Below are 23,844 nucleotides of genomic sequence, written 5' to 3' on the forward strand. Positions count from 1 at the left end.
TATGATTTATTGTCGTTGAAAATTGTTTCTAAACAAAAATAAAACATCGTTACCCTTGCATACGACCAGATAAATGCAACTTTTATTGAGATTTGATGAAAGTTTATACCTTAAAAATTTACATTATTCTTCACTGTTGCCAGCGTGTTTCTGCAATGTAAAATAGTCGATAGCCATTAAAAACACGGGTTAAATGAGAACAGTTTACTACGATCTTATCTAATATCAGTACACTTCTGTCTGGCACCATCTGGTCACGTGGCAGAGGGACGACCTGCACCAGACTGAGCATGATAACCAATAAAACTGCACCTTTGTGAACGGAATCCGAAACGCAAGTAACGAGACATCGCGTCTCCTCATGACCTTACGGCACTTCCGTAGCTACTTCAAAGATTCTGATCTTGCCAATTCCCAAGACAACTCAAGATTACTGGGTCAAAAATGCGGATTCCAATGTAAGCAATGGATCTGGCTTACAATTTGTGTTAGGTTCATTTTTTGTTTGTTTTAAACGTTTGCGATAGAAAACGCTGATTTGTCAGATAATAATTTGGTAAAATCGAAACCGAACCTTCACCTTGTCTAGGGCATGGGTACTATTCTGGTTTTGCTTAATCCCTTTGAATGATAATCATGTTCACGGCAATTATTTTTACATCAATTAAACTGAAGTGTGTTGATAGTAATTGTTTACATGCTGTTTCCCAATATAGATAATCATGTAAATAATATGTTATTGTGCAAGGTGCTGGCGTAAAGGTCAAGCTAGCAAACGCATCTTTTGTTTGTAACAACTTAATTATGTCCACTGTCCGGATCTTAGTAGTGGATATTGAAGTTCTGATGACACTAAAGCTACTGGATCTTGATTTTGTCTTCACTACAGAAGGCCGGTTTAAAAAAAAAAAAAACTACTGCTATTGGTGTAAATTGTGTTAGTGGATTGATCTGCCTTATTTCGGAAATTCATGAACTTTAGTATTCCTGAATCCGCGACCTCATTGTACGAAAATATTCAAATCTGCATAATTTAATAGTGCCCATCATTTTAGATGCAATGCGTGATTTGGGTCGACACTGGTCTTTCTTTTTCCTTTCATTGATTTAAAGCTCATAGTATGCCAAGGTAATATAGTGGCAGCTTTATATCCTGGTCACAATTCCATTATGAAACAAAAACACTTTCAGCGACTGCGCAATCACGAAATTCATATTTATACACTTAACGGTCGATATAAAGGTCTTTATACAATCACGCCCATACTAAAAAAAGTCCTGCATCCACACTAAAAGTGATGCTAATTTGAAACAAAAATGTGCCGTAATTGATATTCTTTGTCTTCAATGTTTGATTTGGAACTGAAGTGTAAGTACCAGTCCGCAGATAGGGAGGCATCTTCGCTAGCCAAATGTGGGCTATCCACTTTCTTCCACATCGACCCTGGGGACGATCATCGCTGCCCCCGTAGATAATGAACATGTCGCTACTAGGTTTCTCCATTGTAACCCTTCACACATCGCATACGGACATAACTGAAGTGGGCGTATTGAATACTTATAATATCATCGATCCATGCTGCTGACTAAAGCAAACTCTGTGCGTTATATTCTGGGACAGATCTAAAGCCTTTGAGTGAGTGTGGCAGATGGGACGAATACTTAATGGAAATCTTTTGGAATGGATAGATAATTACTTAGCAAATAGGACCTTTGATACTGCTGGGCCTTTATTGGGTATGATATCACATTTTCATAAAATCGACGAATTGTTTGCAGACAGGTTTGTCTGTAACATATCAGTGCACATTTTGGTCATTTACCGGTATCCTTTTGGCGATATGTACTGAGCTTCTGGGATAAAATCATATGCTTAACTACCTGTAAAACAACCTTAAATAACACAATCCAATGTTCAGTGCGAACATAAATTGTATGGCTATATACGGCTGTTATCAAATTCCGGTAAGTGTCTAAACTGTACGCGGAATTGTTTCGGACAGGTTTGTATACAGCAAAATTGAACATTTTAATGGACATTATATCCACAAATCGTACATCAGTATCAACACAGGATTGGGGCAGGGCTGATTTATCGGACAACCAGCACTTGTATCAGGTAGAAAATATATCAGTCTTTCTCAGCATCTGGTGGCCATCAGACTTATGACGTAGTCAGTGTTCCATGCTTTTGTCACCATTTTTATTTAGCCGTTTCCAGAAGTAGTTTATCGAATGAGGACACCGTGTAAGGAAGGGGTGAATAGAAGGGATACATGTACGTCATATCCGGTTTTGGCACGCGGAAACTACCGATTTTTTATGGAGATTGCCGAATACATTTTTTTCATTTAAAAAAACGGAGTTTTAACACTAAACATTTTTATGGTGTGCATACATAACCAATGCGTTTTGTTTATAACTATAATAATATCACACGTTTGTACACGATAAGTGCCAAGTGACCTTTAACTACAGCGAATACCGCTGGATATTGGCTTATACAACAGCATTAAAGTAATGAGATTATTTATTAAGTATATAATACTAATATGTTTTATTCTCCATTCACGAATTGTAATTATTTAATGCCCTCCTCGTGTAAAGCCATGCTCTTTCTTTTAGAATAAGGACATATTAATTAATTGATTGATTGAAGGTGGGTTGGTGGTTCATCACATGATCCTACTGGGCTCGTTCTCAGCCAAAATATACTGGCCAACATGTGCTCGACTCGAGCTTGAAAAAGAAGAAATATCCTGAAGGAAATAATCATAATGAGTGACAAAGTCATACTTAGTGACAAAATTTCCTCAGATTACCCCCATGACCCGTTCGGACATAGGACCCTGTCTATCATACTATAACAGAGACAATATAAGTAACTTCCAAAAACTTCGTTCCACGCCTGACCCTCGATCTCCTTCAGCTATTTCCGTCTTTTTATTTCATATTACGCTCGTGTCGAGCACCTGTGGTACAGCCTATCGTGTCTTTAAAATGGCTTTAAACTTCCAAACGTTAACAAATCACGAAATACTTAAACTAAAATGATACAGAACCATTGCATACGTGCACATTATGTTGAAACGGCACTAATAACATATCTCATTAAAATAAAAAGTCAATGCTAGCAAGCAGAGATAGTTAGTCGGTAGAGGGCCGGACTGGTGATCTTGCATGTACCACCTCCAGCTAGGCTCATTGTATGATGGGAAAGGCACAGTACACACATCGTGTTTTATGGCTCGCCCAACTCAAGCGGGTGGACGAGAATGGAGGGGAAGGGGTTAAGTGCCCACTATGAGTAATAAAAGTCTATTCAATCTGGCGGATTTTCCACCCCTTCTGGTGGAAATCCACTCAATCTAGTGCAAGTCTGTCACGGATTTTATTGCAGCTGTAGCGGGTTTTATGGAACCCCTCCATCATTCTATCGTATTCTCACCGCGAGTCGACACACTAAACAGAGAGAAACCCCGACAACGTAAGCCCGACCATACAAAATGTCAGTTTCATATCTGTACCTACCTACCCTGTCCATTATGTAGCGAAATTTTCATGCTACAGTTTACGTACTTTTCTGCATCAAGCGGTAACTGCGATGTTCATTCTCAATAAATGATATTTCATAAATGTATTTTGTGTGCTGCTAAAAAAATTTGTCATAGTTTCCCTTTTATTTCCATAATATTTCCAATACCCACTTTTGAAGAATTTAATGAATGCAGCAATACATATAACATTCCATAAGAGATTACAAATGAACTAATTTACTATTTATATCGAGCATGTACGACCTAGAACACTGGAACATTATGACATACGTGTCATAATTCTTTTCAAAGTTAATTTTACAAGAAGAACATGGCATCGTACATTAAAATAAAAGATACACACGAGCTAAACCATGAAAAGGTTTTCTGCACTTTTAACCTTAAACTTTGAAAATAGCACTGACAATGAGAGAGTAAGGCATTTATTTTAAAGGCACATACCTGTACTCACAGTGTTGGCTGCTTCTTTCTATCAGCGGCCATTCATGCCATGAACGACGTGATTTCAGTGAATAATATCAAATTATTTTATCATCACTTTTTCCATGAAATCTACATGCATCACCCGGCACGATATTTTGGAGTGTATTACTCTGATATCAGCCGTTACTTCCGTTAATGTACATTCCTGCATCCAGTCAACACCAGCAGTCATGACAGTTCGCACATGTACAAGCAACTGATCAATGTCGCGCCTCGAAGTTTCAAGATGTACTTGAACCTATCAAAGAAAATATCACAAAACCACACACCTTAAAACTAAACAGATGTTAGCTGGTTAATAAAAAGTGAACCGAGAAACGCATATGATGTTAAGTTCTCATATTGTCGCGTAAAACTATTCTCTAGCGTTAAATGAAAAACTAAATATCTGAGCCTGATCTGGGTGAGGTGGGGGGTCCAGGGGTTTCCGGACACACAGACACAGAGCACGACCAACAAAAAAAAAACAAAAAAACGTACACGCACAAACGTAGTTTTAACTGTACAAACATAGACTTGCAACCTGAAATGTTACCATCGTTTTATTCTTGCGTACGTTTATTGGGTATTATGCACACTTTGAGCAAATAGACAGATAGACTTTTGCTTTGGTGCCATTTCGAGGAAAGTCAGGGTAATTTGAAATTTTTAACAACCCTCCCCCGATATTTGCCCTGATCCGGACTTGAATATAATTACTGTTTTATTTTTTCAAACTGGAGACTGACAGTTGAACGTAAAATAAAAAGGTCTAATGGCCTTGATTACAGCCGAAACATTGCAGCATACAATACCTTTAACAGTCGACTTGAAAATATGGTTGATTATTTGAGATCTTGATAATTTTTTTAATGCACCCAATTCATCTATACAGTATTGAAGTATGCTCTCAGTCAATGGCTGTTCATGCAATAAACTAAGTGATTTTTATGAAAAAATTAACTGTCTTCGTCACTGTTTCATTATTCATCACTTTTTTTTTTTTTGGGCACCAGACAGATGCCCCACCTACCTAGCCAAAGAATAAAAGTGTTTTTATGTTTCACTGAGTCCCCCAGATATGTTGCTTTGTTTTTTAAATTTAAACAGAATTTCGATCAAAAATTTTAAATGAATTTTTGACGGGGTATTTATTTCCTAGTGTATTCTATAGGATTGTTCTTCCGAGTCGGTTTCGATCACCTGACTCGGAGTCCCTCTCCTAGTATCTTTGTTACCTTGGCTAAAGGTTGCCTACGTCCCGTGTTTGCTATGTGTGAATGTGCTATATGTTTGTTCGTGCTATGGTTGTGTTCGTGCTGGGACAGCCGTCTATATCGAATTCTTCCCCAGTTGTCCTGTGATCCTTATAACATGGATCTTCTAAATTTTGTACATATTTATATTTCCAAGCTTTTAGAATAAGAATTTTGAATTTTGGGCGAAGTAACGGTGTAATAATATTTTTAGGGGTGGGGGGTGGGGGAAACTACTATTGTTTTAGTGTGTGCTATGTGTGTGTCGTTCTTCGCAAATCTATATTCTGCTGAGGTCAGCTGTGTTCGAGAGAGCTCCATATTTACTTTATTGTTTTTACTTCACTCTCTCGAACTTGGCTACCTTTATTTATTTATTATGTTTCCGAAAAGGGTTGCCAAAGATTTTATTTCCTATACAGTTGAGTGACAGTATAGGTGTTAGTATAGATTGGTTTCTATTGTGTTGTATGTCTACTTTTCCATGTCGCATGTCTGTTCCTTCCTTCCTAGCTCCATGTGAGTGTAGGTCTCTGTCCTATAATTCTCAAAGATAAAAGAAAGGTATTAGTATTCAATATACATTTGCTTAAGTAGAAATGGAGAGGTATACGTTCTACTATTATCTATCAAGAGTAGGCAGGAGTAATGTCCCATTGGGGTAACTACCGTTGGTAGTTATCATTACATATGCCTCTCACTCTAGTTTATTTTCCTATGACTATTATTTGGCCACAGGCCATCATTGTTGTAACGATATAGTCAGTAATTTTATACAGCGTATTTTTAGTAAAATTCCCATCAAGATATAAAATGCTTTGTTGTTTATATTTATCTGTTTTGTTTATTTCAGCTATTACCTTGTCCCTATTTATTTTTGTTTTTCACATTGTATTATCACATGGAATTTAGAAAACGGGCCTCTTTTACACAGTGGACATTTTGGCGGTACTCTGACCATGCGCCGTCTCACTGCAGCCTCTCCTGTCAACCATGCATTGTGCATGTATTTAAAGCAGAGGCTTTGAATTTTAAGGGAGCCTAGTTTCATCCAGTGCCCCCATGCTCTGTCCCAGTTAACGTATAAATTTTCTTTTTCTGCCGTGCTTTTAATATTTTTTGTTACGTCCTCCCTTATCCAGTTATATGTTAAAGTTTCCTCTTTATTCCATAGATCTTTTTTATCTCTATATTTTATTAGTAAATCTTTAATGTTTTTGAATTTTCTTGGAATTTCTAATTGTTTCATTAACTTATTATTTTTGTAAATATCGTCCCTATGTCTTATGGAGAATCCATAACGGTATATGTAAATACCTTCCCATGGCCTCTTTGGTTCTACTCTTAGCCTCTTAAATCTATTTAAAATATTGCCGGCTTTAAGTAGTATAGGGCTGGGGAGTCCTACCCCTCCCCTTTCTTTAGCTTTATATAGTGTTTCTTTATTAATATAATGAAGTTTAAAATCCCAAATGTAGTCTATTATATTATTATCTATTGTGCTTAATGCTTTGTTACTAATATCTATAGATTTTAAGATATAATTAATATGGGCGTACATGTATGTTTTCGCTACTTGTACTCTCTCCATTAGGCATCGTGGCGTTAGTGCCCAGATTTTCACATTCTGTTAGATTGCTTCTCTTATTTGTCTGCAGTTTTCCTTCTCTTCATTTTCTCCAAAACTGACTCCCAAAACCTTGACCCTTTTCTTGATTAAATGTGGGGGCAAACCTGGGTGGTTACCTTTCCAGTTTCCTATTTTGAGTATTTCCGTTTTGTCGTGATTAATCTGTGATCCTGATGCTTTGCTAAATCTGTCAAATTCTTGGATCAGGTGTTTAAAGGAGTTATGATCCTTTATAAAGTTTGTACAATCATCGGCGTGTTGTAACATTTTCACTTCTTCTTTTATATTCGGTATTTTAATACCTTCAGTATCTTTATTTAGTTTAATGCTCATGCTTAGTATTTCAATCGCTATTACATATAATAGCATAGATAGTGGGCAGCCTTGCCTCACCGATCTTTTAATATCAAATTTACCCGTCTTTGCTCCATTCACCTGCACACTTGAAGTTATTTTTTTGTACAGGATTTTGGTCCATATTTGAAATCTGTTTCCAAAGCCAAATTTGTCTAAGACTTTTTGTATATAGTTGTGTTCTAATCTATCAAAGGCTTTTTCTTGGTCAAAAAGTACCATGGCAGCTTTTTGTCCACTATCATTTATATGTTCAATAATTGTTTTTATACTTAATATATTATTTTGTATATCTCTGCCTTTGGGACCACATGTTTGATTTATATTTATTATTTTCCCCATTTCCTTTTTTATCCTATTCGCTAAAATTTTGCTTAGTATTTTATAGTCCGTATTTAGGAGGGAGATGGGCCTCCAATTTTTAAGATCTTCCCTATCCCCCTTTCCTTTATACAGTAGTGTTATTATCCCTTCCCTCATACTCTCTGTCATGACATCATTTCTAAGTAAAATATTATTATACAACCATTCTAAGATGAGCGACAACTCACCACAGAATTTCGCATAGAAGTCCGTGGTGAGTCCATCTCCACCTGGGGATTTTCCTTTGGTGAGGCTTCGAATACTTTCCACTATTTCTTTTTGCGAGATGAACTCATCACATAAGTCTTTATGTGCTGATGATATCCTCTCGCACTGAATATTTTTTAGATAGTCATCAATTTTGTAGTCTTCAATTTTTTGAGATGTATATATTTGGGTGTAGTATTCCTCAATGTATTTGAGTATTTTATTTTTATCAGTAGTTTTTTTCCCCATTAATTTTCAAGGTCTCCATAATTTTTTCTCTCCCCCTCCCACCTCCTAATCTCTTCTCGCTTATACAGTCCTTCCGCTTTTCTGTATATTTGTGTGAATTTTCCCGCTCTCATTTCTTTACCCCTGATGTTTTCTTCTATTATTTTGTTTAGTCTATCGTTTAGTTTTTTTCCCATATCTGCTGTGTTTTCCCTCTTTAACTGCCGTTCAAATTCCTCTTTCTCCATTTTAAGTTTTTTACTTCTGATATTTGAAGTTTCAATAGCTATACCTTTTATTTTTAATTTAAATTTATCCCATTCTCTAATAATATCCATGTTTCCTCTTTCAATAAACCTTCTTATTTCATTTTTAATTTCGTTTATAAAATTGGGATCCTCCAATAACTTATTGTTAAATTTCCAGCCCCCTTTTCCCCAGTTATTTTTAGCTTTAAAATTTACTGTCATGTATATAAGTTTGTGATCAGAGATCTTAAAATCAATAATTCCAGCCTCTTTGTGTGTTTCTTCGTTAAAGTTTGTACACAAGTTCTGACTTCTTTTATGAGTTTTAGTATCCGATCGGGTTCTTGCATGTTACGATTTAGTGGTGCAGCTGCCACCCTACTTGCGTACCTATCCCTGTTGGTTGTGCCTTGCGCTGTTTGTTCTACGCCTGGGCAATCACGTGGTTCGTGTCCCGTTTGAAAACGTCTGGGGCATCTCCTATCTTGCTCTGCTCCTCTATACCAACTTCTGAGTTTGAACCCCATGACATAGAAAAAAAGGGGTATTTTCTTTGCATCTTCTTTTTGCACATAAATAACTCTGTTTCCGGATTTGATCGGCGCAAAACCCCAAATTGTTGCCATCTTGTGGGTTACGACCTTCGCTCCAAATTTCTTTTCAACTTTTAGAACAAGTTGGTCTGTATCCACTTCGAATGGAAGTCCCACTATATGAATCTCTGTTAACTTTGGCTCGATATTCCTTGTAAAGGGTTTTGTCTCCTTTACCACTGCTCTCATCCCTTTTATTTAAAGATTTCCTAGCCAAAAATGCCGAGACAATTTATTCGTTTCACAAAATATACAAAGTTGAATTTAATGTACTTATAATATAAGATATATTCTGCTTTTAAACAAAAACAGGAAAAAGGAATCACACGTATTAACGAATCTCATTCTGTCAGTCATTTTTACATTGTTTGCTTAACATATTGCCAGACAATTAAATATACACCGCGCTATCCATTATGCAACTACTGCTAGGCTAGCTGTTTGTTTAGTACTTGCGACCCAAATATACATGATTGTTATTAATGTGGCATCTTATTTTTCACGGTTCTCTGCAGGTATCCCTTGTAAAACTGTGTTCGCTCCTTACTGAAGGCTAAAGAAGTTTTGGCTTCAAACGCTGTAAATCCTTACTATTTTCTGTTTATCTTTAATGTTTCCAAATAATTATAAGGTCGTCGCGAATGTTATTCCAGTAATGCTCATCCATCTGACTTTCCATCTAATGAATGCTCGAAGCGTTAAGTTTGTACATATTAATTGTGTCCAGATTTAACAATATATAATAAGAAAGTGAGAAAAGCGCACTGCTAGCAGGTTAATAACTCAGTTTACCATATGAATTCTTGCTAAAATAAAACAACATGAACAGCTGCACAGTATTTTACCTTTGTACTTATTTCGAAAAAAGAACGGAGTCAATTTTATTTCAATATTTTGTCAGTAGACGAATTTCACACTGACGATAAAAAGAACACGTTTTAAAAAATTAATTACTTTCTAATTATCAACCCCTTTTTCCAGGTTGACAAAAGGGTGACGTCGACCAAAAGTTAAGGTGCACAATATCTCTCTCTCTCTGGGTTAACAGATGCATTTATAGTTCGTAAAAGACGAATTTATCTGAATCTTCACCATCACTGTGTATTTTCACTATGCGCTACTGGGATGGGGATGTGATCGGATTTAGCTTTAACAAATTACACTTGATGCGATTTGTAGGAAAAATATATTATAATTTTATATTTAAATCGGGAGCATGACATCTTGTTACATTTAAATGTGTGGTCCCTAATCGGGAAAAATTTTACGCAGGCTCTGCGAAGCACGTGATGCCGTATTACATAACCAACAGCTTAATAAATATACTTAGGATTGCTGGTTTGGTCATCTGACGAGAGAAGTGATGAAAAAGTGTGATCACTAAATATTTTCGGTAAGGGATGGACTTGTGTGTATTATTTTTAGTGTATGCACATTTTATTTGTTTGGTACAGTACACTCTTTCAATCCAAATGACAATTTTTTTTCAAACAGTACCCGAATGTCATACGAATATTGTTTATCAGTTTAATTACAAATTTGTTATATTTTTATATTTTGCACCCAATTAGCCTTCTTCAGAAGTTACCGTGAATAAAGATAAAACATTTGTCGCCGAAGAACGTGGATCCAAGAGCGTATTTATACAGGGTTTAGTAATCAGGCAACCATTGCGAAATAATTAAATTACGCCCATAATCGTCCTAATGGCACTGAATGATTGGAAACCAAAACTAAGCTTCGAATCACATGAACTAACTTTGAATCAGTGAAACTAAAAGCAATAATAAAAGAAAGTAATAGGGTGGAATCAGTATGTGCTTATGTAAGAAAAAGACACTATCCCCCATGTTGCAGCACTTAACTGTTTGCATACATCCATCATATCATTATTGTTTTGCAATTCAGCAGAAATGCCTACTATTATGCAAAGTTAGTTGTGAAATGGCATTTGTGGTAGAAACGGTCGTATCTGATGTACAATTTAAAATAATCCCCACTTTTTTGTATGTCGGTTTCGTTTATCTAAGTGGAATTTCTTTTCCTCCTTTATACTTCTTGCTCGCCCCTCCACTCCGTTGTTGAACTTGTATAAAATTAGGCATAAGCTGAACACGATATATCCATCAATAATGCCCTGTAGATCGCCCAAAATGGCAAAGCCAATTGTTTACCAAGGCTGTAAAATGTATCTCTAATTGGACTGATTGTTGTTAAATTTTGGCTTCTTATTTTTCACGGCTTTAAACAAATATCACCTGGTAAACCTTTGTTAACTACATGATCTCCAAACTGGAGATGGAAGAGGTTTTGGCTTTAAAGTTTATAAATCATTTCCTGTTTATCTTGAAGACATTCATATGTATTCTAAGGCAATCGAGAATATCGTCACTGTGTTCACTTTGATTAGTGTAGTGGTGATGATTCATGGTGCGTGATGAACAGGAAAATGACAAAGAAACTGGAAATGATGATGATTATGAAACAGGACGTGAATACGAGAGTGAGACGGATGAAACGCAAACAAAAGAAATGGAAGACAATACGACAGAGAACAAGCCTGAACAAGCAAGCAAAGGAAATACAAATTCAACAGAAGAAACCCCACCCATCATTTTGACTGGGTGGGGGGGGGGGGGACTCTGAAACCAGTGTCCCCGTTGAATAAAAATCTAAAAAAATATTATGAATAAAAATCAAAATAAAATCAAGTGGCAACCATAAATGCGGCAACCTGGAGGCAACCAGAAATGGAAGGAACGAACTTCCAAGTATACTCAATAACTGTAAATGGAATAAATATAGAAAAACTTGCCAAATTCAATAAAGACCTAAATTATGATATTCTTTTTGTTTTTTACAAGAAACCCATATGATTTTAAAAATGACGTGATATCTTTTTGTGAAAGTCACTTAAATGGAATTCTGTTGAAAAATGAATTTGAGGGGAATGATGTGAAAGGGGGTGTGGCAACAATAATTAAAAATAAACCAGGAATCCAATGGGAGAGAATAGAAGAGGGTAAAGATTTTAAAGGGAGACTACTGCATGTCAAAATTGGGAAAATATATTTTATTAACCTCTATATGCCTTCCAACAAATATCCAAGACAGGAATTTATTAGAAATCTATCAAAATATCTAGAAAGATATACAATGGAAGACGTAATATTAGGAGGGGACTATAACTGGGTAGGGGATAATATAGATAGGAAGGGGGAACTAACAACCAATGATATAAGATTTAAGATAGAAATGGAAAACTTCATAAATAGGCATAATTTAAAGATGTATACCGACAGTTAAATATACTTAGGAAACAATATACATATGAATATAAAATAAACAAAGGGAGTAGAATAGATAAATTCTTGTGTACAAACTTTAACGAAGAAACACACAAAGAGGCTGGAATAATTGATTTTAAGATCTCTGATCACAAACTTATATACATGACAGTAAATTTTAAAGCTAAAAATAACTGGGGAAAATGGGGCTGGAAATTTAACAATAAGTTATTGGAGGATCCCAATTTTATAAACAAAATTAAAAAGGTTTATTGAAAGAGGAAACATGGATATTATTAGAGAATGGGATAAATTTAAATTAAAAATAAAAGGTATAGCTATTGAAAATTCAAATATCAGATGTAAAAAACTTAAAATGGAGAAAGAGGAAATTGAACGGCAGTTAAAGAGGGAAAACACAGCAGATATGGAAAAAACCTAAACGATAGACTAAACAAAATAATAGAAGAAAACATCAGGGGTAAAGAATTGAGAGCAGGAAAATTCACACATATATACAGAAAAGCGGAAGGGCTTGACAGTATAAGCGAGAAGAGATTAGGAGGTGGGAGGGGGAGAGAAAAAATTATGGAGACCTTGAAAATTAATGGGAAAAAACTACTGATAAAAATAAAATGCTCAAATACATTGAGGAATACTACACCCAAATATATACATCTCAAAAAATGGAAGACTACAAAATTGATGACTATCTAAAAAATATTCAGTGCGAGAGGATATCATCAGCACATAAAGACTTATGTGATGAGTTCATCTCGCAAAAAGAAATAGTGGAAAGTATTCGAAGCCTCACCAAAGGAAAATCCCCAGGTGGAGATGGACTCACCACGGACTTCAATGCGAAATTCTGTGGTGAGTTGTCGCTCATCTTAGAATGGTTGTATAATAATATTTTACTTAGAAATGATGTCATGACAGAGAGTATGAGGGAAGGGATAATAACACTACTGTATAAAGGGAAAGGGGATAGGGAAGATCTTAAAAATTGGAGGCCCATCTCCCTCCTAAATACGGACTATAAAATACTAAGCAAAATTTTAGCGAATAGGATAAAAAAGGAAATGGGGAAAATAATAAATATAAATCAAACATGTGGTCCCAAAGGCAGAGACATACAAAATAATATATTAAGTATAAAAACAATTATTGAACATATAAATGATAGTGGACAAAAAGCTGCTATGGTACTTTTTGACCAAGAAAAAGCCTTTGATAGATTAGAACACAACTATATACAAAAAGTCTTAGAAAAATTTGGCTTTGGGAACAGATTTCAAATATGGACCAAAATCCTGTACAAAAAAATAACTTCAAGAGTGCAGGTGAATGGAGCAAAGACGGGTAAATTTGATATTAAAAGATCGGTGAGGCAAGGCTGCCCACTATCTATGCTATTATATGTAATAGCGATTGAAATACTAAGCATGAGCATTAAACTAAATAAAGATATTGAAGGTATTAAAATACCGAATATAAAAGAAGAAGTGAAAATGTTACAACACGCCGATGATTGTACAAACTTTATAAAGGATCATAACTCCTTTAAACACCTGATCCAAGAATTTGACAAATTTAACAAAGCATCAGGATCACAGATTAATCACGACAAAACGGAAATACTCAAAATAGGAAACTGGAAAGGTAACCACCCAGGTTTGCCCCCACATTTAATCAAGAAAAGGATCAAAGTTTTGGGAGTCAATTTTAGAGAAAATGAAGAGAAGGAAAACTGCAGACAAATAAGAGAAGCAATCGAACAGAATGTGAAAATCTGGGCACTAACGCCACGATGCCTAATGGAGAGAGTACAAGTAGCGAAAACATACATGTACGCCCATATTAATTATATCTTAAGATCTATAGATATTAGTAACAAAGCATTAAGCACAATAGATAATAATAACATAGACTACATTTGGGATTTTAAACTTCATTATATTAATAAAGAAACACTATATAAAGCTAAAGAAAGGGGAGGGGTAGGACTCCCCAGCCCTATACTACTTAAAGCCGGCAATATTTTAAATAGATTTAAGAGGCTAAGAGTAGAACCAAAGAGTCCATGGGAAGGTATTTACATATACCGTTATGGATTCTCCATAAGAAATAGGGACGATATTTACAAAAATAATAAATTAATAAAACAATTAGAAATTCCAAGAAAATTCAAAAACATAAAAGAGTTTTAACAAAAAATATTAAAAGCACGGCAGAAAAAGAAAATTTATACGTTAGATGGGACAGAGCATGGGAGCACTGGATGAAACTAGGCTCCCTTAAAATTCGAAGCCTCTGCTTTAAATACATGCTCGATGCATGGTTAACAGGAGAGGCTGCAGTGAGACGGCGCATGGTCAGAGTACCGCCAAAATGTCCACTGTGTAAAAGAGGCCCGTTTTCTAAATTCCATGTGATAATACTATGTGAAAAAACAAAAATTAATAGGGAAAAGGTAAAAGCTGAAATAAACAAAACAGATAAATATAAACAACAAAGCCTTTTATATCTTGATGGGAATTTTACTAAAAATACGCTGTATAAAATTACTGACTATATCGTTACAACAATGATGGCCTGTGGCCAAATAATAGTCATAGGAAAATAAACTAGAGAGGCTTAGGTAATGATAACTACCAACGGTAGTTACCCCAATGGGACATTACTCCTGTTTACTCTTGACAAATAATAGTAGAACGTATACCTCTCCATTTCTACTTAAGCAAATGTATATTGAATGCTAATACCTTTCTTTTGTCTTTAAGAATTATAGGAACGAAACACGAACAGAGACCTACACTCACATGGAGCTAGGAAGGAAGGAACAGACATGCGACATAGTGCGGAAAAGTAGACATACAACACAATAGAAACCAATCTATATTAACACCTATACCGTCACTCAACTGTATAGGAAATACAATTTTTGGCAACCCTTTTCGGAAACATAATAAATAAATAAAGGTAGGCAAGTTCGAGAGAGTGAAGTAAAAAGATGAAGTAAATATGGAGCTCTCTCGAACACAGCTGACCTCAGCAAAATATAGATTTGCGAAGAACGACACACACATAGCACACATTAAAACAATAGTTGTTTATTTTCCCCAAAAATATTATTACACCGTTACTTCGCCCAAAATTCAAAATTCTTATTCTAAAAAATTGGAAATATAAATATGTACAAAATCTAGAAGATCCATGTTATAAGGATCGCAGGACAACTGGGGAAGAATTCGATATAGACGGCTGTCCCAACACGAGCACAACTATAGCACGAACAGACATATAGCACATTCACACATAGCAAACACGGGACGTAGGCGACCTTTAGCCAAGGTAACAAAGATACTAGGAGAGGGACTCCGAGTCAGGTGATCGAAACCGACTCGGAAGAACAATTCTATACAATACACTAGGAAATAAATACCCCGTCAAAAATTCATTTAAAATTTTTGATCGAAATTCTGTTTAAATTAAAAAACAAAGCAACATATCTGGGGGACTCAGTGAAACATAAAAACATTTTTATTCTTTGGCTAGGTGGGGGGGGGGGGGCATCTGTCTGGTGCCCCCCCCCCAAAAAAAAAGAAATCTTTAATCTCTCCCAACACACGTATGTGCTAGTCTTTGAATACTAAACGGCATTGTGTTGAAGTTGACGGACACAACGTGAGAAGAATTAAGGTCCACTGTGGGAACGTGGATTTTCCGGAAAACACAATGCTTGCTCCTGTTTCCTCTGCATGATGAAGTCCAAAAATGTCTCTCATGCCCCTCTAACCAACAAAGACAGATTTATTTGCATGAAAACAGAAAAATACAAATTACAAAAATGACCGTGCTTCCGCTCCGTTTAAAAGTGACAATTACTACTTTCAAAGTTCTCGCGTTGCTAAAAACAAATTACAGAAAACCCTCATGTGAGAGAGAGAGAGAGAGAGAGAGAGAGAGAGAATTGATTGATCATACATACATTAGCTTATACATGAATACATACCGTGCCGACAAGCCGAAGAGTCTTCAGTATTCTGAAAAATCTTTCATCTTATGTTAAGTTTTATCTGAAACAATGACGTCACCCCTATCTTATCTGTAATTTTTGATCTGCAGATTTCTAACTGAAATGAGCAATTGCTGCACCGATATATGTTTCTCGATGCTTGGCTGAAATCAGTTTACGTATGCAATGCACATCTGATACATGCCACCCATGCAAGCCACAGGCAGCAAAGGAGCGAAGATTTAAGTTTTCCCGCCCTTTTCCCACAGGAAAAACAGCTTACACGACAAAGGTAATTCTTGTCTCTCGTCTTTCGCAAACAAAGCGAAACAAAGTAATCAATTCAGTAACTGAATAATTATTAAACCGCTGTAGTTCAGAATTTGTTTATCTCAACAATTCTTTTCAGAGCTATTGCGCCTTTGTCTCGCCAAATCCATAATGGCAACAAATACACCAACACGTGTAAATGGGGAGAAATTTCTCCAAGAATATCTTAGAACAGAGGAGGAGGAAGTGGAACAGGGGAGAATTATTAAAGCTTTTAGGGACCCGTCGGTCCAAACAATTGATCTGTCTGATATCCGGGCCCAGGACAGGCCCAGTGATGTTGCCATTTTAGCTGCCTTGGCAGCTAGAGGAATTCATTCCAACAATTTAGACACCTTTCACGTTATTGGGAGAGGGGTAGTCCTCCTTTATCCCCAAGAAGAAGTTTTTGTTGCCTAAGGACAATATTATGTTGGGGGATAGGGTGGCCAGCGTGACCGCCCCCCCCCCTCCAATGACCAGACTGATAGAGAAAACATTTGCAGAGATTTATGTCTCGCGGTTCCCGAGGGAGATTCCTTTGGATGTTTTCCAGGAGAGTTTCCAAGCGAGAACCGGTGTTAAGACATTGGATATCCGAAGGGACACTTTCAAGACCTTCCCGGGTTGGTATAATGGAAAAATCATTGTTAAAGTTAACTTCAGATATGCCCCTAAAATACCAGAACATTTTAAACTTTATGGGATACCAGTGCAGACCTGATACTACAATTTTCAAATGACAAGGGCATGTGGCAATTGTGGAACCATCGGTCACAAAAATCGGGTCATCAAGCAGCCTAGAAAACAGCATCATTTACACTCAAGCCACCACTACAGAAACTACAGCCACACAACAAAACCACCATCACCATCAACAACAACACCACAAATCACGCCACCGCAAGAACAAACACCATCTGAAAATGAGATGGAAATAGAAGCAGCAACTGACTCATCTGAAATAACACCATCCAAACAAATATTTAAAAAAAAACAGAAGAAAAAGGGATCTAGTAAGAGACTGGAGACTCGACAAAAGAGGGCAAGGTGGTGAAAAAGAGATCTCCAGGAGTGGATACACCAAACACAAAAAAATCAAGGCAATGGTTAAGGAAATGACACAAAAACCTCAACTACTACTACACGCATTAAATGACGAAACAAACTAGACAACATGTACATCATCTACACCACAACCCAGTATATTATCTACACCACAGCCCAGCGATACAGATCACACCTACACAGGAAAACCAAACCGGAATACCAGACCTCACCATCTAGCCCACGCAAATCGATCACACCTAGTGCACAAAAAATAAACCCAATAACCAGAAGAAGAAGAAAAACAGACCTAACCAAAATGACCCCCCCCCCCCGAAAGAAAACAACAAAAGACGTGGCCCCAAGAAACGAAATCAATGAGGAAATTAACCTAAAAACGATGTAATCAATTAACTTTACTCTCAATAGTACAAACCTAAACAACAGAATTATAAAACCAGAAGACATAGTAAATAACACGAACAATGGAAAAGCCAGGAAGACTTAAAATATTTTATTCGGATATAAACGGTTTCAATTCCAAAAAAGCCAAATCCCCAATACAACTAGCCAAACCATATGACATTTTTTGTATCTAAGATCACGTCCGCGTGAGGAAAATTTTCAATCCTTCCCTTGGGAAAAGGGACAAAAATTGTGTGCATTCAACCCCCCACCCATGCTTTCTATCACGTCCGCGAGATGAACAATTTCAATCCTCCTCATGGGAAAAGCCAATATGTGAGCTATCATGAAAAGAACCCATAAGGCGGGAAACTATTAATTAACAATACATAGCCATCCTGGCCACCTCTATCTCAACAATATTACTGAACTACAGCAGATGATTTATTTAGATAAAATCAGAAACAGCAGCTAGTATGCAGAAGTCAGCACTCCGAAAACGAAGATGACGGGTGTCATGGGTTTTAATTAGATATTAAAAGGGTAATAAGACTTGAAAAATAATGTTTTGCCATTGCATGCTGACACCGGAAAAATTATCATGTAACAGCATGCGAATAGATGGGATATCTCCATTTTCAATTGGGGATGAACAAGATCCATTGAGGGAATTGACATGTAATATGCCTAATGAGGCGTATCTTGGATCGCAAACCGTCTACTTAAACGTGTCAGTATCTTTCACGTCTTTTTATGTTCATAAGATAATTATATAGTTTACTGAGTTCTTCATTTTATTTACAATCAAAAGATTTGAACGTTTTTGATTTTTTATATCTTTACATCCATCCACACACACACACACACACACACACACACACACACATACATGGTATACACGTACAAGTTTGCATATATGCTCACATCATACAGAGGGAGAGAGAGAGAGAGTGTAACATTATTCGCAGTGTTATCTTGAACAAAGATTAGTAACTCGCATAATTTCTGATCTATTTTAAATGATGGTATCTGTAATAGTTTTTAAATTCCTTGTTTCCTAACATATCACAACGAATAAACAATATATCCTAAACTGAAATAGATGGAAAGTATTGCCGCTGTTATTCTGCAATTCGATTACCAGTTGATGGCGCGGTCAAAGGATAAAATAAAAATAATATTGTGGGGATTCAGACGTGAAAAGGGTTGTCCGTTCAATGTAAATGCACGAAATACACAGTGAAACGCACTTATACTTGACAAACAATAACTCTAAGAAATAAAGCTTGTACAATCTATAATATACCTGAATTAAAACAAACTATTACATATGAGTTTGACCTCACCATGAAAATAAGGTCGTATAGTATATGATGACGACGTAATTATCGCCAACATTTACAAATGTGGACGAGTATATGTGGATGGCCTAAAGGGTCAGAATACGTAGCCCGAAGGACCGAAGCCGGGGGAGGGTTCTTGAGAGAGGGCTAGTGCCCCCTCCAACCAGTTAGGTGGTTCCGGGGGAGCGCTGTGAGCTTCCCCAGCAGGGCCCAGGGAGTAACCCTGGCTGCCAACGATTTTCTTGCAATTTAATGACATTTAATGGCTTTTCATGGCATCCAAATTCTATCATTCACACAAGAAAGACAATCAAGCACCATTCCATGCATGACTGTCATTTCCACATTTGGCCCAATAATTTCACTTCAAACATATTGCTGTTAAGCATGTACAGAAACTATAAATTTTAACTAAATGGATTTATTTATGGACTGTTTCTTTACAAAAATATAAATATGTCTTCACATCAACCTGTATTAATGAAATCGGCGTTATTTGAAATTCACGTGATCTGCAGGCTTTTACAAACATATAATCCACCCACACCCTTTCTCATAAATCTAGCTTCTAGTGATTGTCTGGCGGATTCGAAGATAGACGTCTATATTAGCTGGTTTGAGCCAGGCGATAGTATTCATCGATGCATGTATCACTCTCACTCGGTGTGATGCGAAAGAAGATTAGCGGGGTCTTGGGGGTGGGGGGCGATGGATAGAGTAGCTGTTCGTTCATGATGCACACGCTGGCAGCAGAAATGAGTTTGCAAATTCTTGTTATACGGGTGCGTTACGTAATTTGCTGAAAGGTAGGGATTCAAGAGTAACAATTTTACAAACACACAATTTTGTTCATTTTCGAAGAAAATATCATCTGCTTTAGCGCCCCAAGACCTCTGGCGCACTCGGCAACCGCCCAGTCCCCCCACCCCTGTTAGTACGCGACTGAATTCGTATGAACAGAGAATCCACAAAATGTAGAAAACCATGCATATAGCCGGGTTGTTCATCCGCCAAATTTGTACAAACCTTAGAAGTATCAGTACGATTACGTCCAAGTCTCTTTCAGCCAGTCAAACTCTACCCCCATCGAAAAGGGACGAGCATGGCCCGAATGCACACTGAGTTAGTGTCACTGTTAGATGATTTACAAAATCATCACTCAGAACCGACGACCGGTATAAGTATTTGACGATATCGGTCAAAAACGTTAAAAAATACGTAATTGTACATTGATGTGATATTTGTTAAGACATTTTTTATGACATTAGCTAACTTGTCAACCAATCATTGACTTTCCAAGCGTTTGGTTAGGCCTCGTTTTGAGTGTTACAACCCTTTGTATTGACCATTACAAGATGCTTCGTACGGCGAATTATTACAAAGTCATGCAAGATGACTGGCTGAACGAGATTACCTTACTATAGGGAGTTACTCGTACATAGTAGTATAAAATATGAAAATTCTGGAGAACTTGTTGTGACTATTGACTGATATTTTATTTTAAATATGGAATTATTTAAATTAAAAAATTATCGGGCAGTGCAGCTTCGCGGCTCGCAGCTCCGTTGCTACGCCCTACTCCATTTTTGTGCTGATGCTACAAAAGTTTTGTAATCCATGATGAAAGAAAATAAAATTGTAGTATTTGTAACACCAGGAGCACCAACGTAGTTTTATATTCTGCATTACATTGCGGAATAAATGGTATAAAAATGAAAATCTGTAAAGGATTCATTGAAATATTGTCTTTAAATACTACTAATCTGATGTAAAACGTTTATCTGTTTAATAGCGATTTTTATTGTTCAATGCATTGCTCTATAATCGTATTCGACTGCTCCGGTGGCCTAGCGGTTAGAGCATCCGCCTTGGATGCGGGGTGGTCGCAGGTTCGAACACCGGCCGAGTCGTACCAAAGACTTATACAAAATGGTACTAGCAGCTGTCTCGCTAGGCGCTCAGAATTAACAGGTTAGTGTTAGGACGGGTGTGCCTATTGTCCGGATAATATGACTGGGTGGGACATGATGCTACATGTCTGCGGCATGATGCTCCAGTGCTAGACATCCATATAAACTGCTACACTGCAGACATCGTAGCGATATGACTGAAAAATTGTTAAAGCTACGTTGAAAATCAAAATCACACACGCTTATAATCGCATTCGGGTTTTGCCTGTCTTTTGTTTGTTGGTTCTTTTAGATTTGCTATTGTACAAAATGGTTTCCTTGTCATTTAAACAATTTACTGTACAAAATGCAGAATACAAGATGCAAGATAAGATACTGGAAATTTTTATTTAACGTCGGTCGTATAAGCAAAATACATACAACATTAGCTCTGTACGAGCCATTTTACCGTCATAACAACATTTTATCGTTCAACAGACAGGTACAATGATAGTACACATTTACAGTGTAACAATATACATGCAGATATTACAGTGCCAGTGGTAATATCAGATTTAAAAGACAACAAAACATTAGATAAATGCAGCACAACAGCAGATCAAACGAAATACAATTCCAAGTGTTATGAATGGACCGAATTCTCCGAAATCTGATTGGACATCAACTCACGTGATACTGATCAAGTATTTGTTATATATCGGTAAAATCTGCGGACCACTTTTGGCTCCAATTTCCAGGTAATTTTATGTGACGTTTCATCTCTACCAACATCTTACATCATAATAAAAATGATAACAAGCCCCACATACCCACCTCCTTAATTTACGACCAATTTTGCAACACCTGATTAAAACTGGCTAATAGAAGTTGAAACAATGTAATTGAATAGTCATTCCTGCACTGCAACACTCACCCCTTTTTCCAAAGAAAGCATATGGCAGGCTTTACAAGTCCAATCTGATTAAAATCAGATCTACGCTGTCCTACGTAAAGATATGACGACGACCGCTTAAGGGTCATGTTCTGGTGACCTTTGAATTAGTAGAAACGTAGCTTTCAAAAATCTGAGAGTGAATCAGATTGTTCGGTACACAGTCCTGCTCTTCATCCACACTGCTGTCTCCAAACCCGAAGATATAAGACTTCATCTGATTGGTTGATAAAATTAGCGATTATGGTTATAACATAGGTTACCAGAGCATGACCCCTAAGCGGTCGCTGTCAGATCTTCATGTATAACAGCGATTTTAATCAGATTGTTAGCAGCAGGGAGGGCAGACAGACCAAGGGTACCGTCGAAAAATAAACCTTCCACAGAAAACTCTCTCGTAGAAAGGTTCTATTTACCGAATAAAGGCTTCATGGGGAAGTTTACTTGTTACTGAACCCTGTTCCATCAATAAAACCGTAGTCTGAAGATTTTAGCTGAAAAAAAAAACGTATTCTACGTGAATTTTAATTTTTTTTGTTTATTGCCATACGACCGACCATGGGTAGGGCCCTCCCTGCTGCTATTATCTAATTGCATAGAATTATATTAAAGTTTACATCAATAATGACATAATCATCGATGTTGGAGAATCATTGAGGACAAGAATATCAAGGGAGCGACAGGAAACTCTGAAGAAATATATACCAATAAAAGAAGCGGTTAAGCAGAAAATACGTGCCGTCGAAGATGCAAAACAAGGATTTAATGAGTCAACCGAATTATTATTTAAACCAATTACCGAGACCACCGAAAAGATTATTTTGGATGATACAAAAGATATTGAGGATAAGAAACATTGTATTCTTCCTATATTGAAAAAAATTGAAGAACAAACACGACCTCGGCCTGTACCTGTCGAAGCAGGACCCAGTGGAATTAGAAAAAAACCTGAACAGGAAATTCCAACCGCAGACAAAGAAGAGGATGTGTATGAGGAGGATGAAACAGAACAAACTTCTACTAGAGTTCCTTTTAATGAAAAGTTTACCGAAGAAAATATCAATAAAATAAGATCAATCAGAAATGACGATGATCTTGCTAGGTTTGCTGTGGAAAATCTTAAAAAACAAAAAACGATATTAAAACCCGATTATAAACCAGCAGCTCGTAAACTTTGGTTTAGATGGGTATTTAATGTGCATCACAATACCAATAAGGCCATGACAACCGATCCAAAGTTTGTTAATTACATGGATGCAGTAAACAAGTATACTGCAAGATTAAAACAATCTCAACCTGTGCAGCAGGTTCTACCTATGCAACAACCAGAACCCGCTGATGTATTCAAAGCGGATGTTTCTAAATTTCTCAAAAATCGTGATAGAATAATTGAGCTTGCTGCACATGATTATGATAAAAGAGATAAATATCTACTGCCAGAGTATATCAATATGGATCCAGAAGATTGGACTGCCGCATTATATTTCAAATATTATAATAAAGATTTTGATAATAATGATCCGGATTATCGACTTTTCATCAACGAGGTCAATAAGGAAAAATTAACGCCGGAGGGAGAAATATATGAAGAAGCTGAAAAATTTGTTGCCCCACCGGAAAAATCTAACTTAGCGGGGGGAAATATTAGTAGGATATTTAATAAAGACACCCTCAAAGAGCTTGAAGATGAAGAAAG

General features: G+C 36.6%; 1 protein-coding gene across 6 annotated transcripts in view; it reads right to left on the reverse strand.

Moving 5' to 3' along the window:
- Window positions 1–23,844, reverse strand: part of LOC149807480 (prostaglandin E2 receptor EP3 subtype-like) — a 73,311-nt gene that overhangs the window by 14,198 nt on the left and 35,269 nt on the right. For 2 of the 6 annotated variants that reach the window (XM_089967053.1, XM_089967035.1), the window contains exon 1: window positions 3,999–4,242. The exons of the other annotated variants lie outside the window; for them this stretch is intronic. The gene's annotated coding sequence lies outside the window, so the exon portion shown is untranslated. Of the gene's footprint in view, window positions 1–3,998; window positions 4,243–23,844 lie in introns of those variants that run through there. 6 annotated transcript variants of the gene reach the window in all.

The sequence above is a fragment of the Sinohyriopsis cumingii genome, chromosome 1 (assembly GCF_028554795.1).
Source record: "Sinohyriopsis cumingii isolate HCF-2022 chromosome 1, ASM2855479v2, whole genome shotgun sequence".
NCBI lineage: Eukaryota > Metazoa > Mollusca > Bivalvia > Unionida > Unionidae > Sinohyriopsis > Sinohyriopsis cumingii.